Source organism: Triticum aestivum, chromosome 4D (genome assembly GCF_018294505.1).
Source record: "Triticum aestivum cultivar Chinese Spring chromosome 4D, IWGSC CS RefSeq v2.1, whole genome shotgun sequence".
Classification (NCBI taxonomy): domain Eukaryota; kingdom Viridiplantae; phylum Streptophyta; class Magnoliopsida; order Poales; family Poaceae; genus Triticum; species Triticum aestivum.
The window spans coordinates 25,018,883-25,030,131 of record NC_057805.1 but is presented as its reverse complement, the minus strand read 5'-3'; positions in this window follow the sequence as shown (position 1 = coordinate 25,030,131).

Sequence of the window (11,249 nt, the reverse complement as noted above, 5' to 3'; positions counted from 1 at the left end):
CCCAAGCTTAAACCATTGCTTGTCCTCAAGCAATTCAGTTGACAAACTGAAAGTGATAAAGAAAAACTTTTACAAACTCTATTTGCTCTTGTTGTTGCAAATATGTAAAGCCAGCATTCAAGTTTTCAGCAAAGATTATGAACTAACCATATTCACAATAACACTTAGGTCTCATGTTTACTCATATCAATGGCATAATCAGCTAGCGAGCAATAATAATAAATCTCGGATGACAACACTTTCTCAAAACAATCATAATATGATATAACAAGATGGTATCTCGCTAGCCCTTTCTGAGACCGCAAAACATAAACGCGGAGCACCTTTAAAGATCAAGGACTAACTAAACATTGTAATTCATGGTAAAATTAAAGAGATCCAGTCATAGTCATACCCAATATAAACTAATAGTAATGCATGCAAATGACAGCGGTGCTCTCCAGCGAGTGCTTTTTAATAAGAGGGTGATGACTCAACATAAAAGTAAATAGATAGGCCCTTTGCAGATAGAAGCAGGGATCTGTAGAGGTGCCAGAGCTCGATTTTGAAATAGAGATAAATAACATTTTGAGCGGTATACTTTCATTGTCAACATAACAACTGAGAGATCTCAATATCTTCCATGCTACACACATTATATGCGGTTCCCAAACCGAATGGTAAAGTTTATACTCCCCCACCACCAACAAGCATCAATCCATGGCTTGCCCGAAACAACGGGTGCCTCCAACTAACAACAATCCTGGGGGAGTTTTGTTTGTAACTATTTTGATTTTGATTTGAGCATGGGACTGGGCATCCCGGTAACCAGCCATTTTCTCGTGAATGAGGAGCGGAGTCCACTCCTCTTGAGAATAAGCCGCCTAACATGGAAGATACAGACAGCCCTAGTTGATACATGAGCTGTTCGAGCATACAAAATAGAATTTCATTTGAAGGTTTGGAGTTTGGCACATACAAATTTACTTGGAACAGCAGGTAGATACCGCATATAGGAAGGTATGGTGGATTCATATGGAATAACTTTGGGGTTTATGGATTTTGAATGCACAAGCAGTATTCCCGCTTAGTACAGGTGAAGGCTAGAAAGAGACTGGGAAGCGACCAACTAGAGAGCGACAACACTCATGAACATGCATTAAAATTAATCAACACTGAGTGCAAGCATGAGTAGGATATAATCCACCATGAACATAAATATCGTGAAGGCTATGTTAATTTTGTTTCAACTACATGCGTGAACATGTGCCAAGTCAAGTCACTCAAATCATTCAAAGGAGGATACCACCCTATCATACCACATCAAAACCATTTTAATAGCATGTCGGCACGCAAGGTAAACCATTATAAGCTCCTAGCTAATTAAGCATGGCATAAGCAACTATAATCTCTAATTGTCATTGCAAACATGTTTATTCATAATAGGCTGAATCAGGAACGATGAACTAATCATATTTACAAAAACAAGAAAGGTCGAGTTCATACCAGCTTCTCTCATCTCAATCAGTCCATCATATATCGTCATTATTGCCTTTCACTTGCACGACCGAACGGTGTGGATAATAATAATAGTGCATGTGCATTGGACTAAGCTGGAATCTGCAAGCATTCAATTCAAGGGAGAAGACAATGTAATATGGGCTCTTGGTTAAATCAACAATTATGCATATAAGAGCCACTCAACATTTTCATTATGGTCTTCTCCGCTCGACCCCCAAAGAAAATAAATAAAACTATTTACACGGGAAAGCTCCCAACAAGCAAAAGAAGAACGAGAAATATTTTTGGTTTTTCTTTTAATTACCACTACAAGCATGGAAATTAAACTAACTAATTTTTTTGGTTTTTCTTAAGGTTATTTAAACACACAAGAAGAAAGCTAGAAAAGAAAATAAACTAGCATGGATAGTACAATGAAAAAGTATGAGCACCGACAATTCGAATGGGTGTGTGGACTTGAATGTAATGTCGGTGAGAAATACGTACTCCCCCAAGCTTAGGCTTTTGGCCTAAGTTGGTCTATGCCCATGGATGGCCTGGCGGATATCTGAAGTTGTAACTGGGGTCGTACTGAGATGTGTCATCTGACTGCCACTGGCTGGCGATCTCCTCCGGATCCCACTGATAACAGGATGGTCGATAAGGGTCAAGTGGTGGTTCCGGCTCAGGCTCTGGAGCTGATGTCTGGCCCCGGTACGCATAAATGGCCTCCGGCAAGACGAGGTAACGGCCTGCAGTTAAGTCAAACAAAGAGGGTGCAGGCAGGATAATAGTCTCACTGTGAGTTTTATGAAATCTCAAACTATACTTAAGCATCTTCTCATCATTTTTAACAATAAACTCATGTGCTACCATGCTCTTATAATCTAGAAAAGTAGGGGGCAGTAGCTTTTCCTCTTTCTCATAATGCCTAATAGGTATCTTGAAGTGTTTAGCAAGGCGTGAAGCATAGGTACCTCCAAAGATGGGGCCTTTTGTACGGTTCAGACTTAATCGTTTAGCAATAATAGCGCCCATACTAATAGAGTTATTATGAAATAAAGCATGGAACAAAATAATAATATCAGGAACACTAAGGTTTCCACAGTTTCCACGACCAATTAAGTATCTACTAGCAAATATTGCAAAGTAACGTAAAACAGGAAAATGTATGCTAGTAATTCTTGCATCGGAAACCTTCCTCGTTTCCCCTACAGTAATCGTGTCAATAAATCCATCCACATCTTTACGATGTGGTTCCTCTAAGCTGCCCTCGAAGGGTATCTTGCAAACCGCACAAAATTCATATAGTGACATCTCCCTAGCCACATCATATAAATGAAACTCTACTGAGGGAGGTGATTTCTTAGGATGAAAGTAAAATTTTTGCATGAAAGTATTGGTGAGTAAGAGATACTGTTCGAGCTGGTCATGGAGGAAGTCGGTGAGGCCCGCATTATCAGCCAATGAATAAAAATCATCATGAATCTCGGCTGCTCTCAAGAAATCATCACAAGGCCATTCACACAGCCGCACTTCCGCGACGCGAGGGAGATTATACTTGGGCTTCTTATTCTCCTTACTTTGTTTATCCTTCGAGCTTTGGCTGAAATTTTCTGAAATTTTTAGTAACTCAAAATAAAAGTGACCCAAACTCAATAAAATTGATAGCAACTACTCCCACAAGTGCCTAGAGGCTATATCATGCGTTAGAATTACTTGGGACCATATAAATTTGACATGCAAGCTCAAGAACAGGGTCACCTAGGCAGCACAAATTTGCAATGAATAAAGCACTAGAACAAAAACTAATTGGACCATTGGAGGAGTCACATACCAAAGAACAATCCCCCAAAGCAGTTTTGTGAATGGAGCTTTGAGCAAGGAGATCGAAAATGGTAGCAAAATGAGCTAGAACTCGTGCTTAAGCTGGATAGTGATTTTTTTGGGAGGAAGAAGAAGTGCATGGGTGCAGGAATAAGTGGAGGGGGCCATCATGGGCCCACGAGGCAGAGGGGCGCGCCCAGGGGTGTAGGGCGCGCCCCTGACCCTCGTGGCCAGGTACCAGCTCCCCCTGCTGTGTTCTCAGTGCCAGATATTCTCAAATATTCCAGAAAAAATCATATTAAATTGGCAGGGCATTTGGAGAACTTTTATTTTCGGGGTATTTTTTATTGCATGGATAATTTAGAAAACAGACAGAAAATACTATTTTTGCTTTATTATTCTAAATAACAGAAAGTAAAAAGAGTGTACAGAAGGTTGTGCCTTCTAACTTCATCCATCTCATGCTCATCAAAAGGAATCCACTAACAAGGTTGATCAAGTCTTGTTAACAAACTCATTCTGAATAACATGGAACCGGAGAAATTTTGAATAACACTAGGTTACCTCAACGGGGATATGCACATCCCCAATAATAAGAATATCATATTTCTTCTTGACAGTAGGAAGAGGAAATTCAAAACCTCCAATAATGATTGATGGAATTTTTCCAATAGAATTGATACTATGAACTTGAGGTTGTTTCCTCGGAAAGTGTACCGTATGCTCATTACCATTAACATGAAAAGTAGCATTGCCTTTGTTGCAATCAATAACAGCCCCTGCAGTATTCAAAAAGGGTCTACCAAGGATAATCGACATACTATCGTCCTTAGGAATATCAAGAATAACAAAGTCCGTTAAGATAGTAACATTTGAATAAGTTAACACCTACTAAAATATCTTTGCAAATGGCAGATAAATAGACCGCTATACCTGTAGGTGTTATAGAAATGTTAGAAATGTTATAGAAATGTTAGAAATTTTGGAAATGTTAGTTTTAGCTAGATGAATTAGATTAATTTCAAATTGTTATAGAAATGTTATAGAAATGTAGTTTTTAGTTTCTTATAATTTTAGTTATAGAAATTTAGAATTTGCATATAAGAAATCACAATGCAATCATTTAAAAAATGTTACTTTTGCGGCGTATAGTATTTGTTCTCGACGATGCTTGGCCCGCATCCTCACCGTCGACCCGTTCGCGACGACGTCCTGCTTCAGAGGACCCATCTTCGGGACTGGGCTCCGCCGGGCTGGCACTGGGAGGTCCTACCTTCAGGGGCTCGCCGCTTGGTGAGGAACCCGGGTCCCGTTGTCGACCCTGAGCTCCTTTGGTGGCGTTCCCGTGGGCCACTTTCGGTGTGGAGGGAGCCGGCCCCGCCGGAGGTGGTGCGTCGCCGTGTCAGGGAGGAGGACGAGCACATCCGTCGCTACATGGCTGCTATGGACGTCAGGTTCTCCAATACCTGGCAGGGTCTATGGGGAGATGACCGAAGCTATGATCCTGTGATGGTTCCTTCTCTTTGGGTGTCCACTGCCCGCGCCTCAGGAACCGCGAGTGGCCTAGATTATTCTGTAGTATTTGATCTTTATTAGCTAGCTAGCTAGTGATGTATTCGATATATAATATTCGAGACGATGTATTCGAGATTATATATTATTCGAGACGATGCATATTATGTACTATGATTCAGGATTTCCTTATTGATTGCATGCATGCATTGTAATTTGAATACTAAATTGTTTTATATTTCTTTTGGATTAGTTAAATAAAAGCTATGGCGGACAATACCGGCAGAGAGGGAGACGAGGCCTGATAACCCACAAGTATAGGGGATCGCAACAGTTTTCGAGGGTAGAGTATTCAACCCAAATTTATTGATTCGACACAAGGGGAGCCAAAGAATATCCTCAAGTATTAGCAGTTGAGTTGTCAATTCAACCACACCTGGATAACTTAGTATCTGCAGCAAAGTATTTAGTAGCAAAGTAGTATGGAAGTAACGGTAATAGTGGCAAAAGTAACAGTAGCAGCGGTAAAGTAACTAAGCAAAGAGCAATATGTGAAAAGCTAGTAGGCATTGGATCAGTGATGGATAATTATGCCGGATGCGATTCCTCATGTAATAGTTATAACATAGGGTGACACAACTAGCTCCAGTTCATCAATGTAATGTAGGCATGTATTCCGAATATAGTCATACGTGCTTATGGAAAAGAACTTGCATGACATCTTTTGTCCTACCCTCCCATGGCAGTGGGCTCCTAATGGAAACTAAGGCATATTAAGGCCTCCTTTTAATAGACTACCGGTCCAAAGCATTAACACTTAGTGAATACATGAACTCGTCAAACTACGGTCATCGCCGAGAAGTATCCCGATTATTGTCACTTTGGGGTTGTCGGATCATAACACATAATAGGTGACTATAGACTTGCAAGATAGGATCAAGAACTCACATATATTCATGAAAACATAATAGGTTCAGATCTGAAATCATGGCACTCGGGCCCTAGTGACAAGCATTAAGCATAGCAAAGTCATAGCAACATCAATCTCAGAACATGTGGATACTAGGGATCAAACCCTAACAAAACTAACTTGATTACATGGTAAATCTCATCCAACCCATCACCGTCCAGCAAGCCTACGATGGAATTACTCACGCACGGTGGTGAGCATCATGAAATTGGTGATGGAGGATGGTTGATGATGACGACGGCGACGAATTGTTGGAAATATGCCCTAGAGGCAATAATAAAATGGTTATTATTATATTTCCTTGTTCTTGATAATTGTCTATTGTTCATGATATAATTGTACTAACTGGAAACCGTAATACATGTGTGAATACATAGACCACAACATGTCCCTAGTGAGCCTCTAGTTGACTAGCTCGTTGATCAATAGATGGTTATGGTTTCCTGACCATGGACATTAGATGCCATTGATAACGGGATCACATCATTAGGAGAATGATGTGATGGACAAGACCCAATCCTAAGCATAGCACAAGGTCGTGTAGTTCGTTTGCTAAAAGCTTTTCTAATGTCAAGTATCATTTCCTTAGACCATGAGATTGTGCAACTCCCAAATACCGTAGGAATGCTTTGGGTGTACCAAACGTCACAACGTAACTGGGTGGCTATAAAGGTGCACTACAGGTATCTCCGAAAGTGTTTGTTGGGTTGGCACGAATCGAGACTGGGATTTGTCACTCTGTGTGACGGAGAGGTATCTCTGGGCCCACTCGGTAATGTATCATCATAATGAGCTCAATGTGACTAAGTAGTTAGTCACGGGATCATGCATTACGTAATGAGTAAAGTGACTTGTCGGTAACGAGATTGAACGAGGTATTGGGATACCGACGATCGAATCTCGGGCAAGTAACGTACCGATTGACAAAGGTAATTGTATACGGGATTGCTTGAATCCTCGACATCGTGGTTCATCTGATGAGATCATCGTGGAACGTGTGGGATCCAACATGGGTATCCAGATCCCGCTGTTGGTTATTGGCCTAAGAGCTGTATCGGTCATGTCTGTATGATTCCCGAACCCGTAGGGTCTACACACTTAAGGTTTGATGACGCTAGGGTTATAGGGAAAGTTTGTACGTGGTTACGGAATGTTGTTTGGAGTCCTGGATGTGATCCCGGACGTCACGAGGAGTTCCGGAATGGTCCGGAGGTGAAGATTTATATATGGGAAGTCATCATACGGTCACCGGAAGTATTCGGGAGTTTGTCGGTATTGTACCGGGACCACCGAAGGGGTTCCGGGGGTCCACCTGCCCCGGAGGGCCCTATGGGCTGTATGTGGAAGGGAACCAGCTCCTAAGTGGGCTGGGCGCCATCCCCCTAGGGCCTATGCGCCTGGTTGGGGGGAACCCTGAGGGGGGCGCCCCCTTGGCTTGGGGGGCAAGCCCCCTCCCCTTGGCCGTCGCCCCCTCTAGATCTCATCTAGAGGGGCCGGCCCCCTTCCCCTTCGCCCTATAAATAGAGGGGAGGAGGGAGGGCAGCCGCACCACACCCAAGGCGCAGCCCTCCCCCTCTCCAACACCTCCTCCTCCTTCCGCGGTGTTTGGCGAAGCCCTGCCGGAGTACCACGCTGCTCCAACACCACCACGCCGTCGTGCTGCTGCTGGAGTTCTCTTCCCCAACCTCTCCCTCTCTCCTTGATGGATCAAGGCGTGGGAGACGTCACCGGGCTGCACGTGTGTTGAACGTGGAGGCGTCCTTGTTCGGCGCTTAGATTGGAATCAACCGCGATCTGAATCGCTACGAGTACGACTCCTTCATCCGCGTTCTTGCAACGCTTCCGTTTCACGATCTTCAAGGGTATGAAGATACACTCCCCTCTCTCTTGTTGCTAGAATCTCCATAGATTGATCTTGGTGATGCGTAGAAAATTTTGAAATTCTGCTACGTTCCCCAACAGTGGTATCAGAGCTAGGTCTATTGCGTAGATTCTATGCACGAGTAGAACACAAGTAGTTGTGGGCGATGGTTTGTACAATTTGCTTACCGTTACTAGTCCTATCTTGATTTGGCGGCATTGTGGGATGAAGCGGCCCGGACCGACCTTACACGTACGCTTACGTGAGACAGGTTCCACCGACTGACATGCACTTGTTGCATAAAGGTGGCTAGCGGGTGCCAGTCTCTCCCACTTTAGTCGGATCGGATTCAATGAAAAGGGTCCTTATGAAGGGTAAATAGCAATGGGCATATCACCGTTGTGGCTTTTGCGTAGGTAAGAAATGTTCTTGCTAGAAACCCATAGCAGCCACGTAAAACATGCAACAACAATTAGAGGACGTCTAACTTGTTTTTGCAGGGTATGCTATGTGATGTGATATGGCCAAAAAGAATGTGATGAATGATATGTGATGTATGAGATTGATCATGTTCTTGTAATAGGAATCACGACTTGCATGTCGATGAGTATGACAACCGGCATGAGCCATAGGAGTTGTCTTAATTTATTGTATGACTTGCGTGTCATTGAATAACGCCATGTAATTACTTTACTTTATTAAAAATCATTAGCCATAGTAGTAGAAGTAATAGTTGGCGAGACAACTTCATGAAGACACGATGATGGAGATCATGATGATGGAGATCATGATGATGGAGATCATGGTGTCATGCCGGTGACGAAGGTGATCATGCCGCGCCTCAAAGATGAAGATCAAAGGCGCAAAATGATATTGGCCATATTATGTCATTTTATGATTTGCATGTGATGTTTGTCATGTTTACATCTTATTTGCTTAGAACGACGGTAGCATAAATAAGATGATCCCTCACTGGAATTTCAAGAAAGTGTTCCCCCTAACTGTGCACCGTTACGAAAGTTTGTTGTTTCGAAGCACCACGTGATGATCGGGTGTGATAGATTCTAACGTTCGCATACAACGGGTGTAAGCTAGATTTACACATGCAAAACACTTAGGTTGACTTGACGAGCCTAGCATGTACAGACATGGCCTCGGAACAGAAAAGACTGAAAGGTCGAACATGAGTCGTATAGTAGATACGATCAACATGAAGATGTTCACTGATGATGACTAGTCCGTCTCACGTGATGATCGGACACGGCCTAGTTGACTCGGATCATGTATCACTTAGATGACTTGAGGGATGTCTATCTAAGTGGGAGTTCATTAAATAATCAGATGAACTTAATTATCATGAACATAGTCAAAAGGTCTTTGCAAATTATGTCGTAGCTTACGCTTTAGTTCTACTGTTTAAGATATGTTACTAGAGAAAATTTAGTTGAAAGTTGATAGTAGCAATTACGCGGACTGGGTCCGTAAACTGAGGATTATCCTCATTGCTGCGCAGATGGCTTATGTCCTTAATGCACCGCTCGGTGTGCTGAACCTCAAGCGTCGTCTGTGGATGTTGCGAACATCTGACATACACGTTTTGATGACTACGTGATAGTTCAGTGTGTCATGTTAAACGGTTTAGAATTGAGGCACCAAAGACATTTTGAAATGTCACGGAACATATGAGATGTTCCAAGAGCTGAAATTGGGATTTCAGGCTCGTGCCCGCGTCAAGAGGTGTGAGACCTCCGACAAGTTTCCTAAGACTGCAGACTAAGGAGAAAAGCTCAATCGTTGAGCATGTGCTCAGATTTTCTGAGTACTACAATCGCTTGAATCGAGTGGGAGTTAATCTTCCAGATGAGATAGTTATGGTTCTCCAAAGTCACTGCCACCAAGCTACTAGAGCTTCGTGATGAACTATAACATATCAGGGATAGATATGATGATCCTTGAGCTATTCGCGACACCGCGAAAGTAGAAATCAGATAGGAGCATCAATTATTGATGGTTAGTAAAACCACTAGTTTCAAGAAGGGCAAGGGCAAGAAGGGATACTTCATGAAACGGCAAATCAGTTTGAGAAGGCTGGCAAGGTCAACAGAAGTATATAGGATGTACATTATATTAATGTGTACTTTACTAGTACTCCTAGTAGCACCAGGGTATTAGATACCGGTTCGGTTGCTAAGTGATAGTAACTCGAAATAAAAAGCTATGAAATAAACGGAGACTAGCTAAAGGTGAGATGACGATATGTATTGGAAGTGTTTCCAAGGTTGATGTGATCAAGCATCGCATGCTCCCTCTACCATCGAGATTGCTGTTAAACCTAAATAATTGTTATTTGGTGTTTGCGTTGAGCATAGACATGATTGGATTATGTTTATCGCAATACGGTTATTCATTTAAGGAGAATAATGGTTACTCTATTTATTTGAATAATACCTTCAATGGTCTTGCACCTAAAATGAATATTGAATCTCAATCGTGGTGATACACATGTTCATGCCAAAAGATATAAGATAGTAATGATAGTACCACATACTTGTGGCACTGCCATTTGAGTCATATTGGTATAAAACACATGAAGAAGCTCCACGTTGATGGATCTTTGGACTCACTTGTTTTTGAAAAGGTTGAGACATGCGAACCACATCTATTGATATATACGCATGAAGAAACTCCATGCAGATGGATCGTTTGGACTCACTTGATTTTGAATCACTTGAGAATGCAAATCATACCACATGGGCAAGATGACTGAAAGGCCTCGTTTTCAGTGAGATGGAACAAGAAAGCAACTTGTTGGAAGTAATACATTTTGATGTGTGCAGTCCAATGAGTGCTGAGGCACGCAGTGGATATCGTTATATTCTTACTTCACAGATGATTTGAGTAGATGCTAAGTATATTTACTTGATGAAACACAAGTCTGAAATATTGAAAGGTTCAAGTAATTTTAGAGTAAAGTTGAAGATTGCCGTGACAAGAGGATAAATTGTCTATGATATGATCATAGAGATAAATATCTGAGTTACGAGTTTGGTACACAATTAAGACATTGTGGAAATTGTTTCACGACTAATACCGCCTGGAACACCATAGTGTGATGGTGTGTCCGAACATCATAGTTGCACCCTATTGGATATGCTGCATACCATGATGTCTCTTATCGAATTACCACTATCGTTTATAGGTTAGGCATTAGAGACAACCACATTCACTTTAAATAGGGCACCACGTGATTCCGTTGAGATGACACTGTATGAACTATGGTTTGGAGAAACCTAAGTTGTCGTTTCTTAAAAGTTTGGGGCTGCGACGCTTATGTGAAAAGTTTTAGCCTGATAAGCTCGAACCCAAAGCCGACAAATGCATCTTCATAGGACACCCAAAACAGTTGGGTATACCTCCTATTTCAGATCCGGAAACAAAGTGATTGTTTCTAGAAATGGGTCCTTTCTCGAGGAAAAGTTTCTCTCGAAAGAATTGAGTGGGAGGATGGTGGAGACTTGATGAGGTTATTGAACCATCACTTCAACCAGTGTGTAGCAGGGCAGAGGAAGTCATTCCTGTGGCGCTTACACCATTTGAAGT